This window comes from Anguilla anguilla, chromosome 1 (genome assembly GCF_013347855.1).
Source record: "Anguilla anguilla isolate fAngAng1 chromosome 1, fAngAng1.pri, whole genome shotgun sequence".
Lineage (NCBI taxonomy): Eukaryota > Metazoa > Chordata > Actinopteri > Anguilliformes > Anguillidae > Anguilla > Anguilla anguilla.
In genome coordinates this window covers 44431604-44451385 of record NC_049201.1, presented here as the reverse complement: position 1 = coordinate 44451385, position 19782 = coordinate 44431604, and the positions used below count along the sequence as shown (strand labels likewise).

General features: G+C 41.0%; 1 protein-coding gene across 2 annotated transcripts in view; it reads left to right on the top strand.

Annotated features, from left to right (window-relative positions):
* The first annotated feature begins 1059 nt into the window (after nt 1-1059).
* ncalda (neurocalcin delta a) overlaps nt 1060-19782 on the top strand; it is an 83155-nt gene continuing 64432 nt past the window's right edge. For both annotated transcript variants that reach the window (XM_035427820.1, XM_035427812.1), the window contains exons 1-2: nt 1060-1213; nt 13637-13751. The gene's annotated coding sequence lies outside the window, so the exon portion shown is untranslated. The remainder of the gene's footprint in view (nt 1214-13636; nt 13752-19782) is intronic.

Below are 19782 nucleotides of genomic sequence, written 5' to 3'. Positions count from 1 at the left end.
TGTAGTTATGCAAGGCAGCCGAACAGTATAAATGCGGAAAACATCCGTTTTCAAAGGGCTGTGATTGCTGCAAATTGCTGTTTGTCTGACATTTTGGTAGTCTGCACATATGGGTAATGTTCTCTGTCACAACCTGTAAATGTATTACCATAATCAGCAGGTCGATGGCTGTCCTGTAACTGAATGATCCAGTTGTTGAGGAATCTGAATAAATGAGAAAAATTGTTTCAGTTTTAAAAGAATCCATTTTGATTCTCACAAACTTCATCACTTTACCTTTCAGAATTTACGCATCCGTTAAATAGGATGTCACACAGAATATCGTGTGTTACTTGACGCAAACGAGTGTAAAGACTCCGTGATGCCTTTTATATCCACTTGGTGGCAATGTCTATCTCTCGCGAAAGTTGCACTGACAAATTATTTTACCGCTGAAACCACATATTCCTGTTGATATCACTTCAATACAACACGGATGAAACCGGAAGCTACTAGTCAATACTCCGTTATTAATAGCCTATTCAATTTTACGCGTTATAATTATTTTTAATTATTAGGCTACGCAACACTCACACTATATCACGATAGACATTATTGCCCATATATGTATTAAGTAAATGCACTTCTGTCTCTCCGATATTTTAAATCGTTATGGCTAACATTATATTAAATTAAATTAATGTCACAAAAAACACTGACTTCAAATGGGAGTTCAACAGTTGTTGTAGCTTTAGACCTAGCATTAGTTCTATAAAGAGATATTCAGTAACAGCAACTTTAGTGGTTACGCTCCCCAAATGTACAAAATCTTATTAAAAAATGTTTTTACAATTTACAATTACAGGCTATTAAATATTAAATAACTAGTTCAACGCATAGGCATTGACGTATTAAGATCCTTGAAATAATTATGGTGTTCCCTTGAGATATAAGAAGCTATTGAATTGATAAAGTAATGCCTAAAACAAATTATAATCTTGATTTGTTTTTAGCTAATGTCAGTCCAAGATACTGCTTTATGCGTTCGTTCTGTTCTGATTGTTCGCCCACAGCACAGCCAGATCTTGACGTCATCAAGTGAATTGGCCAACAAGTAACACACTTACTGTAGTTTACCATGCAAAGCTGCAAGAGCAGCAACACGAACTGTCAACATATTATTTAATTTTTTTTAAAAACCGCGATAATTTTTCAACGGCAGAAGTCATACACAGTAAGTTTTCTACCAGTTACCTTCTGTCACTGAAAATTTGTTGGTAACCTGCTAGCGAGTTACTTATCGATAGCTAGCTTGTGTCAAGTTTAAAAAGTGAAATGGAAGGAGCTGCCAGATCAGCAGGCTTGCTAGCTTGTGGATAGTTTTGGCTAATGTTGTAATGAGGAACAGTGAGATCAATGCAAAGTATGTTTTATTACAGACTAAGTAACTTACCTGCCTAGCTAACTGTATATTCTAAATAGCTAGTAAGAAAGCAGGTAGCTAACAATCAAATAACTGTCGTCTTGGAGCCTTTATGGAATACTGGGAAAATAGTACTGGCTGCTGTATGAATGTGTTTAATCGGTGAAATCTGTTATCTTTAAATTTACCTTGCCATCTGAAACTAGCTAGTGGACAGTTATCGTTAGATAACTAGCTAGTTAGCATGCACGACGTTCTTTAATTTCAGTTTGTTGGTTGTTAAATATTACGTATGCAGAGTAGCCGGCTTTGACTCACGTTTGCTTTTTCATGCAGCTTGTTAACATTACGTTAAGGTATTTTTCAAGATTGTGTTCTGCGAATGTTCGTATCCCTGTGTCACCATAACAAGAGTGAAAGTGCAGTTGCTGGCAACAAATAAGTATACGATATAACGGGCTATTTTGTTTAATTCTGGCGTTGTGTTACGTGAACGTATGTTCTGTCTAAAACATGGATGGATATTGCATTTGGAAAATGGTAAATAATCTCTGTTATTCATTGTGTGGGAACATGGCACGACCATTTGCTCCCTACGGAGCAATTCCATGAGCGATTCGCTCGCAGCAAAACGGAAGTAAAAAGATATTATGATTTGGCTCCCACGGTTGTTTGCTGGTCGGACAAGAGCAACGATTGAAGTCCGAATTGTGGTCACAGTGACCTTATTGCTGATAAAATGGTGGGAATTGAGTTTGCAGCGTGCAGCAAGAGTAATGACTATCCTGGTATACAAGTGTTTTGGATGTGTTTTACGTTTTACATTTTGAAGCTACCCGCTGACAGAAATCTTTAAAAACCTGTCAGAGAATGAAATTTGGACGATACTAACATCTCTGTTTAACGCCCACATACTCAACTCATACAGAAGCGTGATGAATCCTGGATGCTTACTCTTGGTGCTGAATGTTCAGGGCAATGGTTGAAAATCCATGGCCCAACATTTCCTCAACATTTTCCCAAAATTCTCCAGAGACGTGTGCATGCAGACCTTCCCTGAGTGGGGAACTCTTGCTGTGAGACCTATATTTGTTACCCGTCTCAAATCTCACTCTGGAGCCCTTTTAACCTCTCATGAATTCTGCTGATGCTTGCCCACTAATGAGTAAACTATGCAGCACAGTAAACCCGCATCTCTTCTGAATCAGCCTGGTCATATCAGATAAATCTTCGAACCCCCTCCAGATGGCTGGAGGTTGTTGAAAAGTTGTTGCCAAGTACATGACCAATTTTTAACAGTGCACAATAATAACAGGGTTAAATATTTTATACAAAGAAAATTTGTACTAATGTTAAAATATTTCCTTCACAACTTGATTTCAAGTTCATCTATTTCTTCCATGAATGTGGAAGCTTGGTTGCAGTTGGCATTCGTGCTTATAATGTGAGAAAGCCAGGCGTTGGCATAGACCAGTATGGCCAGTCAAATACCGGTTACTGATTCCGGCCTCCGAATTTCCATATTGTGTGCCTCAGTTTTTAACTGAATGCAATGTTACAGCAGGTGTGCAAACAAGAAACATAATTAGGCCTCATATTCAAAATGATGGTCATTTGTTTGGAAATCTGTCATGAACCAGGACTGGAGTGTTTATTCCCCGCTTTATTTATTTGACCAGTTCTTATCCCTGATCCTCCCTCCTTATTCCAAGACCTTCATCCACTCTCCCTTTATTTAAAGAGCACACCCTAGAGGTCCTACATACAGCACCAATTTGACAAAAGAAGGACTTTCTGTCAATAAGATTGTGGCAAACACGCCTGCCGCAGGCCACCAAAGTGGGTTTCCTTGGGGCCCTCCAGCACAGAGACACAGGGAGATGATGTTCAAGCAGTCCAGATTTATTCACGAGGGTTTGGCAAGATGGTACAGCCAAATGAGCAGATGTAAAACCCTGTCATGACAGAGAGCTCCCTGGTGTGGGTGGGGATGGCAGATTTAACCTGTGCGCAGTGATTACCTCACTATGCACAGGTGCAACCACTCCTGTTCCTGGGTCCAATTAGCCTGGCCAATTATCTAATTCTTAACCAATTATCCAATTGGCCAAGTCTAATTAGCTTGACCCAGGGCAGGTGTGGCTGCTTAAACCAGCCATCCCCCACCACAAAGATGTTTTAGTTTTCAAACTTTCAATAAGAACAAAAGTCCATATTCAGCCGCTGCAAAATCCATCATTCTTAAAGGATTATATTCAAATTTAGAATATTGTGCAAGTAGGGATTCAAGTAGACTCCAAACTTGAGAACCTGCTCTCAGCTCTCCCTATGAAGCCCCTCCCTCTGAACACATGCTCCCATTCTGCCTGACACCTGAGTTCAGGAGAGAGAGGACATATGTGACCTGTTCATAATCGGAAGTCTCACATTAGCCAAATTCTAAAAAAAATAAATAAATATAGTTTTGAAGCTTTTAAACGTAAGATGACAGCCCCAGAGTTTTGTATCATTTGGAAGTTAGCCAGCTTGGCTGTTGTCACCAGTCACACCACCACCTGCATTCACGGCTACAAGCTAATGAGTGTCATCTGATTTTGCTCAATAAATGTCTTGGCTTTCCTGATCTGTATGTCTTCATGTCAGATTGAGTGTAAAATATGACTTTAAAGGTTTTCAATGTAAGGTGACAAGCTAGTACAGGCGTTTCATTTGGCTGCTGAGACCATAGCTGCAGTCGTTTATCACCAGTCACATGTAGCAACTAATTTATGTATTGGCTTTCATGATCTGTATGTCTCAATGTGACATTCACTGTAAATATAGTTTTAAAGGTTTTAAGCTTAAGATGACAGCAGTACTGGAGTTTCTGGTCTTTTGGAGGTCCAGCTTTAGCACTATCTCTGCGGTGTCTGTTCTGCTCTTATCTGTGTAGTCCCGCCCTGCCTGCTCTGGCAGCGCTGTGAACGCAAAACAGGATTGACTGGCAGTTTGTGAAGCCATCTTGCAGAGAGCTGTCCTGATTGGTTGTTAAGATTCGGGTGCATTGAAATTTGGAATGGCTGAGTCTGGCACAGTCAGAGAGACCAGATTTTTTTCTTAGAGCTTTTAATTTATTGGTATCTGTCGGGATTTGAAGGTAGTGGTGATAAGTGTGAAAGCAATCTCTCATTTTATCAAAAATGTTTATTAATATAATTAGTCTCATGATCTTTAGTTGAATTTCCAGTTATTTTCTTGTGTAAAGTTGTCTGCGCTGGGTACAAATTGTGCAGCTGTTGGATCTTAGCCCTCCAGTCGATTCATGTCGATTCTAGAAATTGTGTTATTTACTGGATTGGATTCTGACCACAGTCGTACCAGGCCTGAATTTAGCATACTCAGTCATGATTCCTCATCTCATATTAAATCATTGACCAGGACTGGACTGCTCCCAACAATGTAGATGGGCTGGCCCTCAAGGATGTGAAAAGCCTTGTTAGCAGGGTTACATCTGTGGTGGCTTAGGCTCCGTACAAACTTGCCTAATGTCATGAGTAACTGGAGTTTTTCCAGAAGTGGCTTGGGGAAAAAAACAAGGTCCACAATATGCTGCCTTTTATCACATTTAAAATTAGCCTATATTTCATTTTCTAAGATTGACTTCCACCTTAATAAAATACTGCCTTAAAATAGTTCATGCTAACAACACATTCAGGAACAGCAAGGTTGGTTTGAATGGCACGGTTTAGAAGACAAATATAATCTTTAGAAGATGACAAATGACCAGGGACAGCAGGAGCTGCACTTGAGGGAGAACTGGATTAAGTGTTGTTATAAGGAGCGAGCTGTAGGAAGAATGCGCTCTTCTCTATGGCTACAGAAAATGAATAAGAGACTGAAAGGCCATTAGAGACATGAAACCAGTGGTTTGCTATGCGGGCCGCTATGTTTAGCCTATTCAGTGGAGACTATTGAAGAAGTGAGTTGAAGAAAAGACAAAATTTAAGTTACCTAAATTACCTACACTCTATATGCAAAGCATTATTGTGCCTTCCAAAATAATCTATACCCTTGACAAAGATGGACAAAAAAAAACTAGTCAGTTAACCATCTGGTAGTAGATTTGGGGAGAAAATGTATTTATTTGTCCATTTCCTGACTTTAAGATCTTCAGTTCTTTTACCTTACCCTACCAATGGTAATGGGTAACATGAATTCTACGTGTGTGTGATCTCATTTCACACCCCAGTGAAACAGGAAGCTAAATGGTAGGCTAAATGGTAAAAGGAAGCTATGGGTGGCCTTCAATATGGTACCCAAAGATTACAATGTATTCACAGCGTGTTAATGCAAATTTACTTTTGTTGGATTTTTATATGACATGATTATTTGTGGGTGTAAATAATTGTGACAAATTTATTTGCTAAAGAAATCTACTGCTCAAATATTTTTATCTGAAGTTGTATTGCTATAAAAGAATAGCCTATCATTTCCCCATATTGATCATGTAATGTGGCTCATTACCTAGGCTATGTATTGTTTGTTTTACACAGCCTTCTTTGCTCATATTTATCACAGGTGTGTATAATTTTACAGAATCCTGTCTGGGAAGCCCTGTTTGCACAGTTCACATGCATTGTGATTCATTCCTCACTTAACAACCCAGTCCAGTGAAAACCCTTTGAGTGAAAAGTGATAGGCCTATAGTTAGTAGGCTAAGTCATGGGGCGTGTGGGCACACAGTTATGAGGATACACAGGGTGGCACATAACATTGGCTGGGCTGGAGGTTTTAGCCCATCAGTCAGTCAGTATTTTTTTGTTGTAGCCATCAGTCAATCGGTATTTATTTCACTGTATCATGGTTTATATAGGGGCTGTCACTCAGACCGGTTGTTGGAGCTCGTGCTGTCAGTCTGCTGATGTAAGCTGCCCATGAAGTGCGCTCTTCGCACAGACAGAGACTGCATCGCTCAGCTGGTGGGCTGTAGAGTGAGAAGGAGTGGCAGCTGACGGGTTGCACTTCAGAAGAGAACCCGCGACGACCTACCAGGGATGTTTCTGGGATGAGACAGGCCTGCGAATGCCGCTTGCGTTCTGAACTGGAAGCAAATGCGTTCTAGAGTATTCCCAATAACTTCGACAATACCTGTTTTACATATGGCTAATCAAATAGCCAAAAAAGGCAGAAGTTCTTCACTATCGTGTGTATACAAGATTACAGTTTGCAGCTGCTTTGTTCAACCTGTTGTAGAGATGGAATATAGAGCTGAGTGTACCTTTCAGATAGCCTAAATTTTCCAGTTTGGAACGGAATGTACCTTTTGGTTTTTGCTGGATGGATGCCGGCACTCCTGTGGTAACGACATGTATTCACAGACATTTTCCATTCGCAGTGCAGTAACACAGCGATGGTAGCAGGGTCCCCCACTGTTATGTGTGGAAGCTTTGACTGCAGCCGCTGTGCCCTGGGAATTTCACCTGATGCTGATTCTGTTGCTGAAAGGGAATTAACGTGACCGGTTGTCTTACAGGTGGAAATCACTTTGCTGCCAGACGTGATAGGACCGTGGGTATTCATCCAAAAATGGTGATTTCAGGTTTTGGACAGTATGTGAATCCATGTTTTAATGGGGGGGGGGGGGGGGGATTTTATTGTGGCTAGCATGTCGGCTAAAAAATATTACGGTAAACGTAGGCAATGGATGATAAAAACACTGTTCCTTGGAGATGAGTATTATTTCCAGTCTGGATTGTTCTAATGAATGTGTCATTCCATGTTTACTCAGTCATGACCTTTGCCTTACAATATCAGATTTTGCACGAGAATTTACTCAGGTATTTAAGTGCAGAAACATTGAAATTATTATTCTCTTGTATTTCACTATTACATTTTGAATTGGCAAAGGTCAACCTCAATTAAGAAAAAGTACGTTTAACTTAAAAGTAATCCTGGGTAACCCTCGGTGTAGGTAGATGCTGAAATGACAGGGATGCCTTGTTTGACTCAGAATGGACAGAAATGTTCAAGAAAAAATTACTTTTTGATGGTAATTTTGGTATTTTTTTAGCAATCTTCCAGACAAGACATTTAAAGTAATTTTTGGATATTGGCATGAATCATTTTTTGTGCATGTTTTAGGGCCTGTTGTGACATTTAAACATAAAGGAGGTGAAGTCACTTGTAATGCAGTTACAAACATATGTGAGGCATTAAGAACATAGCAATTCTTATAAAGTCAATTTCGCTCATACTATTACTGTATTTAGTTTGTTACTGAGTCCGTTAAGCTGGTGCTTGTCATTCTGAAAGTGACAGCACACTGAAAATGTGTCTTTGAGTTGAAGTGCTTGCACAATTAAGTTGTGTAAGTGTAAACAATTGACATTGGCATGGTTGGAAATGTCCATTCCAGTCTGTAAACTGTTGACTGTTTTGAGGGTATTGTCCATTTGTCTGCCTTGGTTGAGCAGATTGGCTGCAGATTTGTTGCACGCTAGGATTTTGGCATGCCTTGAAATGGCATGGATGCCATCCTCTGCTGAAATCCCCTAAGCCCTCTCAGGCCCCCCGAAGGAAGAATGGATTAGTGTCATTTTAATTAATAACTGTGGTGCCTGGGGACGGCGATAAGGTTTTAATGCTGAAGTGCCGAAGGTCTTTTTTGGAATTTAGTTCTATTTTGCGGTAACACTTTTGAGTTGATCTTACACGGAGATGCATAACACCGTGTTAAGCGTGTCGTAAGAGTGCTCAACAGCCCTGCCTATAAACAGTCAATGTGTTGTTAACACTCAGACCAAGGCATATGCTAAAACCTATCAAGTCTGTGTATTTTTTACAGCTGCTGCACGAGGTTGACCTTTTCATCACCGTTTTCAGCTGTTCACTTCACTCGCATACAGGACTCATTCGAATGCGAAAGGAAATTAAAAACAAGGAGAAGGAGCAGATCCCCTTACTTGCTTTTCCGCCAGATTCTATATTAGAACTTTTGCAACACTAACCTGGCTTTCCAGGAGTGGACCCTGACTGTTTCCAGCCCCTCGACTGAATTGCGCGACCCCGTGGCAGCGGTTTCGCCTCCACTCGTTCCCCCTCCTCCGTCGCCAGATGCTGATTCCCACCCCTGCTGCGATGAAGGCCGCTGACCCCGGCCGGCCCAGTCTGGGTCGTTCATCCGCGTGAAAGGCTTGCCCGAAGGCTGTGAGAAACGCACCGGGTTGCAGTTGCATCGCGGTTTGCTTGGAGGTTTGTTTCTCGCTGTGCAAAAAAACCCTGTCGTTTCTGCACGAGTTCTGAATCGCTCTAATTGAGCTGTCGTGAGCCTCGGCGCCCGAGGATGCCGCTTTACGCCGCGTGGTACCGCCTGCTGGGGAGCAGAGAGCACCGTGCATTGGCAGGACGAGGAAATTCAGATTCTGCCAAGCCGCTCTTGCGTTTCCATCCACGCTGGGATTCGGTCGGTTGCCGTACCATCTCTGCAGATGAAGTATGAAAATAATCGCGGTCGGCTCCTCGTCCTCCGCTTTTGTCCGGTACATGTTGTTGCCATGGTGATATTGTCTCCTTGCCATTGTGTCTTTTCTCTTCTAATGGTTCTCATGTTCATTCATTTTTCCCCTGTATTTGCTCCTTCACAATATTGAAATGGGCAGTCACAATAATAGGCCCTTCAGTTGCAGCCACATGCTCTGTCAATTCAGAATGGGGCGGTGTGGACCAAAAGCGACCCATCAGTCAGGTGGGCAAGTGAGCAGTGAGGTACAGTAGGCATCCTTATCACCAGAATGCTCCCTCCCTGGGTGGTGGCTAATTATGTGTTTCCCAATGGGATCCCCAGTCATAGTCACTGATGGTGTGTTCCAGATCCAGAGTGGGGGAGGGCAGGGGTGCTGGGTCTTCAACATCCTGAACTCAGAGAGGCCTTCATCTGTAAGCAAAGCAGTGGTTTCCGTTTGTTTTGCTTTTTAAAAAAATCTTTACCTCAGTGCGGAGTCCCAATTTTTTTTCTCCTGGCAGCGGAGCAGTGTGATGTGAAAGGAAGTTAACGAGAAGCTGTAAATATTACAGGTCTCTAAGGAACCCTGATCAATGCTGAGGCAACAGGAACTGCAAATGGGAAAATAACAATAATCCTCTGATCAGTTCGATCCCCCTCATGATCTTAAGAGTAGGTGAAAACGGTTTCATTGCAGTGCCATTCTTATTTCTTTCCTGATGAGTAGCATCAGGAAATTTGTGGAACAAGCCTCTGCAGCAACACTATGGGGTCACACAGAAAGAGATATTCATACGCAAAAAATAAACAACTCACAAATAGCGGCTGTCGACGGGGGAACCGTCCAATCGCACAGAGAGGACGACAAGGCCTGAAAATGTTCACCTTTCGCTTTACTGCCCAGTCGGTCCCGTGAGACTGCTCGGCTTTCTCCCTGCGGCGAGAAGGACGCTCGGCAGCCGGCCTCGTTCGCCGCTCGTCTGTTCCGCCCACTCGCTGAACCTCACGGTATGCATACGCGCCGACGGACTTCTGCTGAGTCCCTTTCTCCGACTGCAGGCGCGCCTTCTGCCCTTTGTCTCGCCCCGAGCTGCTGCCGACAGGTTGCCTTTTGTCCTCCGTTTGCTGGGGTTACGAGAGTACAGACGACACGCAGACATTTACATTTATGTGAAACGTTTATCCAGAGCAATTTCCAAAATAGTGCTTACAGGAAGGTGAGACAAGAACCAGATTGAAGACTAAAATTGTTCACAATATCAAAAGAAATTGGCACTGTGAAAGACAATGCTGTACTAGATGTAACATATTGTCTTGCATAAGTGCCACACTGACAGGGACACAATTATGCCACAGTATTATGTTCACACTTAAGAACTGGTACATTAATAACAAAGACAATGCTGTGAGATAGAGGTGGGTCCGGGTGGAGATTAGGAAGATGGAAGATGGCCAACTACCCGGATGTTGTCATACCTCCACTTAGGGGGTCAAGGGTGGAAACCAGGTGTGTTCCAGAAGGGGCAGAGCTGCCTGGAGGCTGTAGATGAGAGAGGGCCAGGAGCTGTGCAGTGTTTGATAATAGCATGTGGTAGAGAAGGGGAAGGTGCCTCTGTGACTATATGAACCAGGGCTGACCGACCCTTTTCTAGAGATCTACCATCCTGTAGGTTTTCACACCAAAACAAATCACACCACATTGGACAGAAAGATCTCCTTAAGCTGCAAATTAGAAGTATCAGGTTGAAATGAAAACCTACAGGACAGTAGATCTCCAGGAACAGGGTTACGTAGTCATGATATAAATGTGGGACTCTGCTTCATCTGCAGAATGATCTGGAAGCTGTTTGAAGACTGACAGGAGGCAGACTATAGGCTTACTGATGCCCCACTTGGCTTCTGACAGAATCTCAATGGAATCTCAACAAGAGATATCCATGTGGCAGGTGGCAACTTTGGGGTTTCCAGTTCACCCTGGAGCAACTGCCGTCTGTGCTCCCATTCACAGAAAACCCTGACCACTCACCAGTCATCTAGATTGGTACAAGCCTTTTGACCATTCGGACTGCTGAGGAACATTTCCCCCCCTTTCAAAAGTGAATTGTTACTCCATAGCTGGATTGCTAGATCTGCAGTCCACATCATTTCCCAGTTGGATGCAGGATAGATGTTAAACCCCAACTTTGTGTGTCAGAGTCATCTTCACTCCGGTTCATATTTTCCTGCTATTATGTGGTGAGGCTGTGGATACCCTGCTGACTGGAACCATCCCTCTTTAGGCAGTGCTGTGGATAATTGTGCACTTCCCTATGGGGCCGGTACCAGCAGAATTCATTCTTAACCATAGGGTGCATTGTTACACTGAGATTAAGTGTCTGAGATGGACAGGCCACCCACAGGTCTTTTGTTGCCATTTTTGTCTTTTAAAATGTACTGCAGTTCTGTTGATGGAATGCCACCATAAACCAACATTTCGCAATTTTTCACCTGGTGTGCGACCTGGATTATCTCCTTATGCTTTAACTTTTAAAACATTCACCCTTTCTGTCTTTAAAGGAGCTTCTCCCATGCTTACTTATACTGGTCCAGGTTAGATCACATCTCATCAAGCAACGTTTAGTGTTCTAACCCTATTAAATTGGAAGTGCATGATAAAGTAATGCTGGGTATAGAGGACATGACATCACTGAAATAACTGCCATCCTGCTGTACAACCTTGTAATTAGTAAACAAAGGAGGAAGGGAGAGACATGCACAATTAGCAGCAGATTATTGTGCGCTGTGTATGTGATCCTGACTTGACCCTGGATTGAGGACGAGACGAGAGATCTTATGGTGCTTCTGAGGGCTACCTGGAAGCCCTTGGGGACACAGTGCTACAGTGTTGCTATTGTATAACTGCTATTGGTGATTATGTATAACTATACACCATAATAAAATATTTGTTTGTGTATGCCTGCATGTCTGTGTGTGGGTTTACTTGTGTGTGTGTGTGTGTGTGTGTGTGCGTGCGTGTGTGGGCCCTTGTGCATGTATGTGCGTGTGTTGGGTGTACGTACCAGCACAAAGTGTGGTCAAACAAATTTTTCTTGTATTTGCTATGGTATTTTTAATAGGGCTTGGGTGTTAATGTGAATGTTATCAGAATTACGATTGCAGGCTAGCTTACATTTAGGGCTTTGCTAATGTTGCAGTTACGCTAACTGGTCTGGGAAAGTTAGCCAGCCACATTTTAAATCACTGTGGATAAGATATCTGCTAAATGAATGTTATGCAATGTGATGTGATCCTGAAGTTTGGAGTGTATACAGATAGAGTCACTATCTTTTTAAGGGAGGCCCACAAACTTTATTTGATTTTTTACTAACATTGTTAAAAGAAAGTTATATCTTGGCTGTGTGATTCCATCGTATTAGCAGTAGGCCTACTTGTTTCATCACAGTGTGATGTTTCCTTGTGTCTGGTAACCCTGGTTATATATATACAGTCAATAAACAACTAAAAAAAAAACAACCTGGCAATAGAAATCATGTATGTTGACATCACTTTGAAACACCAATGTATACAGTGTGTCATTCCGTGATGTCGTTTGTCAGAAAACTAAGGGTAATCACAATGTTAACAGTTTTACTTTGATGTTAATACGCACAAACTCCAGTCCTGAATTTCTCCTCCATATAGCAAACCATCGGGAGCCAGTTAATACACAAAGCGTTAGGCTACAGCACATGGTTATGCTGTGTTACGATGTCTTTTAAATGAATGTGATAAGACAGGGCAAGAAGGTTTGAAATGGGAAAGCTGCAGTTGAAAATGCCAGGCTTGTTCTGTGCATCATTAGAATGGAAACAGGCTTCCTCCTTTTTTTAATATACACCAAGAGTATCTGGACACACCTTAGTCTGGGGTTGTTGTTCATGGTTTGGGCTAGGCCTCTTAGTTCCAATGAAAACAAATCTGACAATGAAATGACATTCTAGAGTATTCTGTCCTTCCCCAACAGTTTGAGCATGTGTCAGCATGACAGTGCCCCAGGCACACAGTGAGGTCCATGTAAAAATGGTTCTGTCGAGAACGGTGAGAAAGAACTTGACTGGCCGACACAGAGCCCCGACTTCAACCCCAACCAATACCTTTGGGATCGATTGGGAAGCCAACTGTGAGGCTGGTTTAATCGCCCAACCAGTGCCTGACATCACTAATGCACTTCTGGCTGAATGGAAGCAAATCCCTGCAGCAACATCTAGTATAAAGCCTTCCTAGAAGAGTGGAGGTTGTTGTAGCAGAAAAGGAAAATATGGACCAACTCCATATTAATGCCTGTAATTTTGGATGAGAAGTTGGATGTCTGGTGTCCACATTCTTTTGGCCATGTAATGTAACCTTTTGAAGCAAAATAATCAAGAATGTTTTTCCATTTTTTTATTCAAGATTATTCAGGCTGTGGTTAATTTTTAAAAACAGGTTATAAAATTATTGTCCGATATCTGTTTAATATGAAAAATTGATTATAAATAAACAAACTAACTAACAAAGTGCTCAAAAGTTTGGTTACCTCACTGTTCAGTTTTAAACATGTTGAAAATATAATCATGGTTTGTGGTTGATGATTAGTTTGGTTGTCTGAGTCACCAGAGAAACATCTCAAAGGTGTCAGGATGATTTTTTTTTTTTCCGGTGAGTGATTGCATATTATTTGCATAATCAAAAGAAAATAAAGGCAGATGGTAACCATGCCAATGTCTCTTGTCCAGGTGGTGTGGATCCCTAAACGTTTCTGTTTAGCTTTTGCGGGGGGACACCCAGGCTTCCAGAAGTGACCCAAGAGAAGGAGCAGCTGGCTTGGAGCAGACCCCTGTGTGGCACCAGGTGAGGTGGAGTTGGGCGTTTGGGGAGCATGGCTAAGCTGGTCTGCATCAGCAACACATAGCACAGTGCAGTTTTGCCTGATTTTCCCATTCACATGGATCTCAGGAGCACCCACCAATGGCAAGCTCCTCTATATATTTATTTAGTTATTAAAATATAACCCTCATCAGCTTATTTGTTTGGCTTTTCAAAGGAAGCCGGTGTATTGGTTGACGTAGCATTCGGTTAGGTCAGAGTAATGTTCACTGTGTGAACTGGACCTAATGTGTTCATGGCTATGAATAACAGTACAAAATGAGTATTGTACCTTATCGGACCTGTGTTTTGTAGTTATTCCAATGACCTTTGGTGTGCACTTATTGTGCATCACTTTGGATAAAAGCATCTGCCAAATAAATGTAATGTAATGTATCGGATCTGGCATAGTCATCCACTTCTGTGCAAATTATTGACATCTTGACTTTTTTACAGTTACTAAGCACAGTTTATTTGGTTTGTGCGCTCCATGACTCAGAAATGTGACTAAGTGAATTAAAAAGTGAGTTTTTGAATGAGTTTTACACACATAATTCTTTGAATAAATTTCAAAATATATGTATAGGTAAGTTACAAAATTTAAAAATAAATTGGATTAATTGTTAATCACATCAAATGTAAAAACAACAGCAGTTTGCTTTGGGGAAATTTCTCTCATTGATGTGATTAAAAATGGAAAAAAGTATAAAATATGTAGGCCTACTTGTTGTCTTGTAGTTATTATCTTGAGTCAATATATTTGAATAATATCAGGAAGTGATGGCTGAATGGGCCTAGTCTGTCTGTCGGAGTGTTCATGTTTTTACTCACTTCGGTGTCTTGCGTTGTAAACAGACATAATGTGGTGACGGGGATGAAATATCAGGTGCTCTTTCCATGGGACGATTACACAATTCGTCTGCGCGTGTTATGATGAACGCGCATGTTTATATTTCGGTGTGAGCTGCCGTAGGTCCGGCGCTTGCTGTGATTTAAGGGCGATGCTAATGGAAGCCCGTGGTGCTCCTTCCCCTTGCGTAGCGCCACGGAAAAATCCTTGCCGCCACACCATAATAAATAAAAATAATCATTAAAATAAAATAAAAAATTATACATATACTGTATATAGCCTATATATTAAATTCATAAATTAAAAATGTTAAACTTTCTAAATATTTCTGCCTAAATGCACTTTCAAAACCATACTGTCGCGTCCACATATTTATTTTCAAAAAGAGCCTAGGCCGTGCGCTCTGTGCTTGCTCCTTTCTGAGGTGGTCGGAAGACTTGCAGCGCGCGAAGGCCACACTGTCTGTCAAAGCGTTACTTTTTTTCTTCAGCGACCAAAAGACAACGAAAAGGTAGGTAGCGACCTGGAGAAACCCGTCGGATGTCGCGGCCGCAAATTGTTGGCAAATCGCAAAAACGCAAATTTAAAAAAACGCAAATTAAAAAATTTTTTTTAGGGCATTTAAAATGTGATTCAACTACTTCCATTTCCATTCTACAACATGGTGATGTTTCATGGAACATTTTTTCCATGAAAACGAAAGGGAAAGTGTTTATTTTTAAGGTTTTGTGAATGTAGTGAGCTAGCAAAACTGAGAGTTAGGCTGTTGCTACAGCTGACAAAGAGGGCTGCATTCTAATGACGATTATGATTATAACGAGAGGAGCAGTCTCAAAAGCTGCTGCAGTGTCCAGAAATGAATACAGATAACACTAGCTAATAAAAAATACATTAATCAAGCATCTAAGTTTGTTAGGAAATTTTTGTATCATGCTTCTCAGTCGAATTAGAATGTAACAGAGCAGAATCTTTAAAGCCATTTTCTCACTTTTTCCTTTTTTTTTTGCATGGACAATGCATGTAAACTCTGTCATTGAGTGTGAGAGAGACAGAGAGAGAGGGCTTTGAATGTGGACCCAGCTCAAATTATATTGTTAAATAAAAAGATAAAACATTCTAACTAAGTACTGTTTTGTCATGGTAATTGAGTTAATTTAGCAGAAGAATGTCCCTTTTAAAGTGCAATATGTAACTTTTCTTGAGTATCAATTTTGGTTATATAGTCCTCTATTCTTGAAGATAGAACTTCTAGATGGACAATGTGCTATTTTAATTGTTCTCACCCAACCATAACTCAAAATACAGGCCTATTTGCTTCAATATTTACAAACAATACAAGGGTTAACAAACCTTTTATGGTTTTAAAGTACATCTAAAACTACTTTTTAGCTCTTGCAAACTGCTATTCCTTGTATCAAGAGCTTGTCAGAGCTAGAATATAGATTTAGATATTTTTAAAAAAACCTTTAAGAAGTCTCAAGAGACCCACCACCACACCAAGAGATCAATTCCACAGGAAACACTGCTTAATCTGTCGTGGTTATTTAGAGACCGTGCGTGCCAGAGCCTCTTTGGTGTAGCTCTCTCATCATTTAATGTTGTGACAAATGCTGCCTGGGCCTGGGCCTGTGACCTTTTTTGTGGTTTCATGAGAACTGCACACTGGGCTTGAGTTTGTTCAGAAGACTGATTAGTTATGAATCCAGCTGCCTGCACATACAGCAACACAGTTAATAACAACAGGGTAGCCCGAGGACGTTGTTTCAGCGGTAGGCCGGCTCTGCCTCTCAGCCTCTCTGTCTGCGTGGGTCTGATAAGAATGCCGGTTTGCGTCACGGCTGCAGTGTATTAGCCCTACGCTGTTAAAAGCTTGATAACCCTCACGGGCTACACCCACCTGGTAGGGCTGAGTTCTGCTTTTGCCCCAGCGTCGTCCTTGCAGCCAGGTAGATAAGTCCACAGGAAGCGGGCTTTCTCCTAAATGTTTACCTTTACTGTGGAAGCGCAGGGCAGGGGTGACTCCATCAGAAATGGTTACCGGACATGGAAGTGAGTGTTGTGTGTAGAGGGTGTTTTACTTGTTGTTCCCTGCTAGTTTTGAAGCAAAATTGTAGTCAGGTTTTCAGCACTGATTTTTAACCCAGGCCTAGCCAAAGAGGGGTGTTGGCCTGCCTTCTGATCAAGCATGATTAAACTAATGTGGATAGAGGGATTCTTTCTTTTTCAGATTTCTGGGAAATTTCCAGGAAGCTAGATTCAGTCTAGCCAAAATGATGCTTTGTTCTTTTGAATATAGGTTTGCATTAACTGTGGCATTTTTCATCTGTTACTCTACTTTTTTTTTTTCTCTTTCATTTCATGTGATTACTGAAATCAAGAAGCAAGAAAAAAAAACACTCAAGCTCCAAACACTTTGCCTTTATAGTGAATCTACCCATTAATTACTCATTAACAAGCTTAATCTTCACCACTGGCATTGTGCTACAGTACAACTGGGTCAAAGGCGCATTCTGAGTTGGGTTAGCAAAACACTTTACAGTGGTGCCAACATGATGGAAGAAGTGAAACAGTAATGCAAGGGAAATGTGTTGTCGTTCTTTATTGTGTATCATTGATTTCTGTTGCTGTTCTGTTGCTATTGTGTGCCATTGATTTCTGTTGCTGTGTAGTTTTTCTATATTTGGTGCTGCCCTCTTGGCCAGATTCCATATCTCCGTGGGATTTCCTGGTTAAATAAAAAATAAAATCAGACTTCTCATTATGTTGATTGCATAGGTGTAATAAAATAATAAATGTTATTCAGACAGCGTTAATACCATATTAAAGTATTAAAGATTAACTTCAGTCATTAATTTTAAATGTAATATTGTATAATATGCATCAAGGTATTCACATGCACGATTGAATAGACTGAGCCGCTTAGAACCTCATTCTCCAATTTCAATGTTTTAAAAGACATTCCGTGAAAAGCAATGCTTTCAGTGTCAAGCACATTATGTGTCAAGCACGGAATCATTGATCAGTACTGCTTTTCAATTTAGTGGTTTAGATTTTCACTTGCTTACTAAACATCAAAATCACACTGTACAAACTGCGCAAGTTTGCATTTCCAAGATGTTCTTTCATGCGATTATTGGTGGTGTTAAGTGATATAAGAACAAGGCTATCTACAGAAAAATACACAACAGGGTTTGTACAGGGTTTTGTATTTATCTTTTTGCTCCTATCCAAACTTTGGTTGATTGCATACTTTAAGGTCAGCTTGTCTGGTGACCTAGAGGAAAGTCAAGTTTTTTTTTGGTTTGAGATGTGCTTGGGTGGGTGCATGGATATGGTGCATGTAAGCACTTAATACATATCAGATATGATCTCATTTCTTTCTGTTAATGAAAGGAAATAAAACCAAACAAAAGGCACATACCGTCCAGGCTAAGACCCCTAAAAAACACAGTACAACGCAGTCTCGTCTGTGCTTTCCACTGTTATTGACACCTGCCAGAGACAAGAAGCCCGATCTGCATTTCAAAAGCTGGGTTCTATAGAAACAGTGCATATTTATCACCTGCAGAAACCGTTCTATTGTTCCCGGTACAATATTATTGAAAGATAACAGCCGCAGAAGACAATGGAGCTGTGTGTGTGTGTGTCTGTGTGTTTGTGTGTGTGTGTATGTTTGTGTGTGTGCATACTGTAGATGGATATGACCCTCAACCCTCGTGATCCAGTTAAAAATCCAAATTAATAAGGTAACCCCTTTTCAGATGGGGAATTGATGTTGAGGCAAAAGTACCTGTAAATGTGTAAGAAATTTCTATGTATCTACATTCGGGCTAACTCTTGCATTTACAAATAAAGACATGGGTCATGCACTTTTTAAATTTTCATTTTACAGGAAGGCTTCCATCAGTAAGGTCATGTTTGCTCAGAAGGTCTCTCGTCCAAGTACTAACCAAATCCAACCCCACTTCAGATGATGAGGATTGGAGACAGACTGGGGACAGTTAACGGATGAGCACTGTACTCATGCACTCTGGTTATGGTATTACTTTATTACAGCTTTGGTGTAGCTCTGTTTCAGGCCTGTTCAGCCTGTGTGGGAGTTTCTTGGCCAAATTGTGCATAGAATGGCAGAAGAAATGCTGGACGAGATTCAGTCAATATTTGTCCTCAACACAGTCTAAAAAACTGTCTGCAAGTGTAACTGTTTTTCTTCACCAACATGGTCTGCCAAGACCATTTTTTTGATTGCTAACGTCAGCAAACAGTGTTTATGAAGGGAAAAAACTAATAATTGAAGTTCTGGGAAATTTTTGATTGAATCCTGGCTGCTGCCACTTGAAGAGCCGTGCGCAGAGTTGGAGATGAGGGGTACATTTTAAATTAAATCCCATCATTTCTTATTAAAATCCTTTGGCCCGAGTGCACAAATCATTAGCATAAAGATCTCCGTCCTAGAGTTAAAGATATGTTGCGTTATGGCCATATGCTTAATTATGTTAGTTGCGTACCAAGTGTTGAATGTTAATAATGTGCTTATCTGTCATTTTCTGTTTGTTCAATAATATCTGGTAGTCTGTAAATCGCCTAGGTTTAAGTATTTCTTTAATAATAATTTTTAAAAAATAATAATAATAATAATAATAATAGCTGCAAGCAGCAATTATAGAGTCTCAAGCACCCACCACAAAAATAGACAGAGGAAACATTACAGATCTTGGACAACATAGGCAGACAAATAAGCAAAGGTTTTGTGCAGACTGGACAGACAGTTGGTAAGTTATGGCCAATTTTGTGTGAGGCCATAACCTTTTGACATGTTTACATCAAGGACATCAACAATCTTCTTTTTTCCAGCAACTTTGCAGTGAGGTAGGTCATAGAGTGGCTATTGAATTTCTATGTGTGGGATCATAAATAGAGTCCTGATTGCAGTGACAGCTTCTGGTTAACTGGATGCTCATGTCTTGACTATTGCAGCCTTGGGATTTGATACTACAGCTTTGGTGTTTTATGTGTCTAATTGTAAGGGGTGGCGTGTCATGACAGTCCTAGCTATGTTGAAAGCCTCAGAAAGAGTTTTATATCTTTATTAGTCCCTTTCATCAGTCAACTTAAACATGGCTTTACAGACATAACCTTGAGAGTCCAGACATCTCAAGTCTTTAG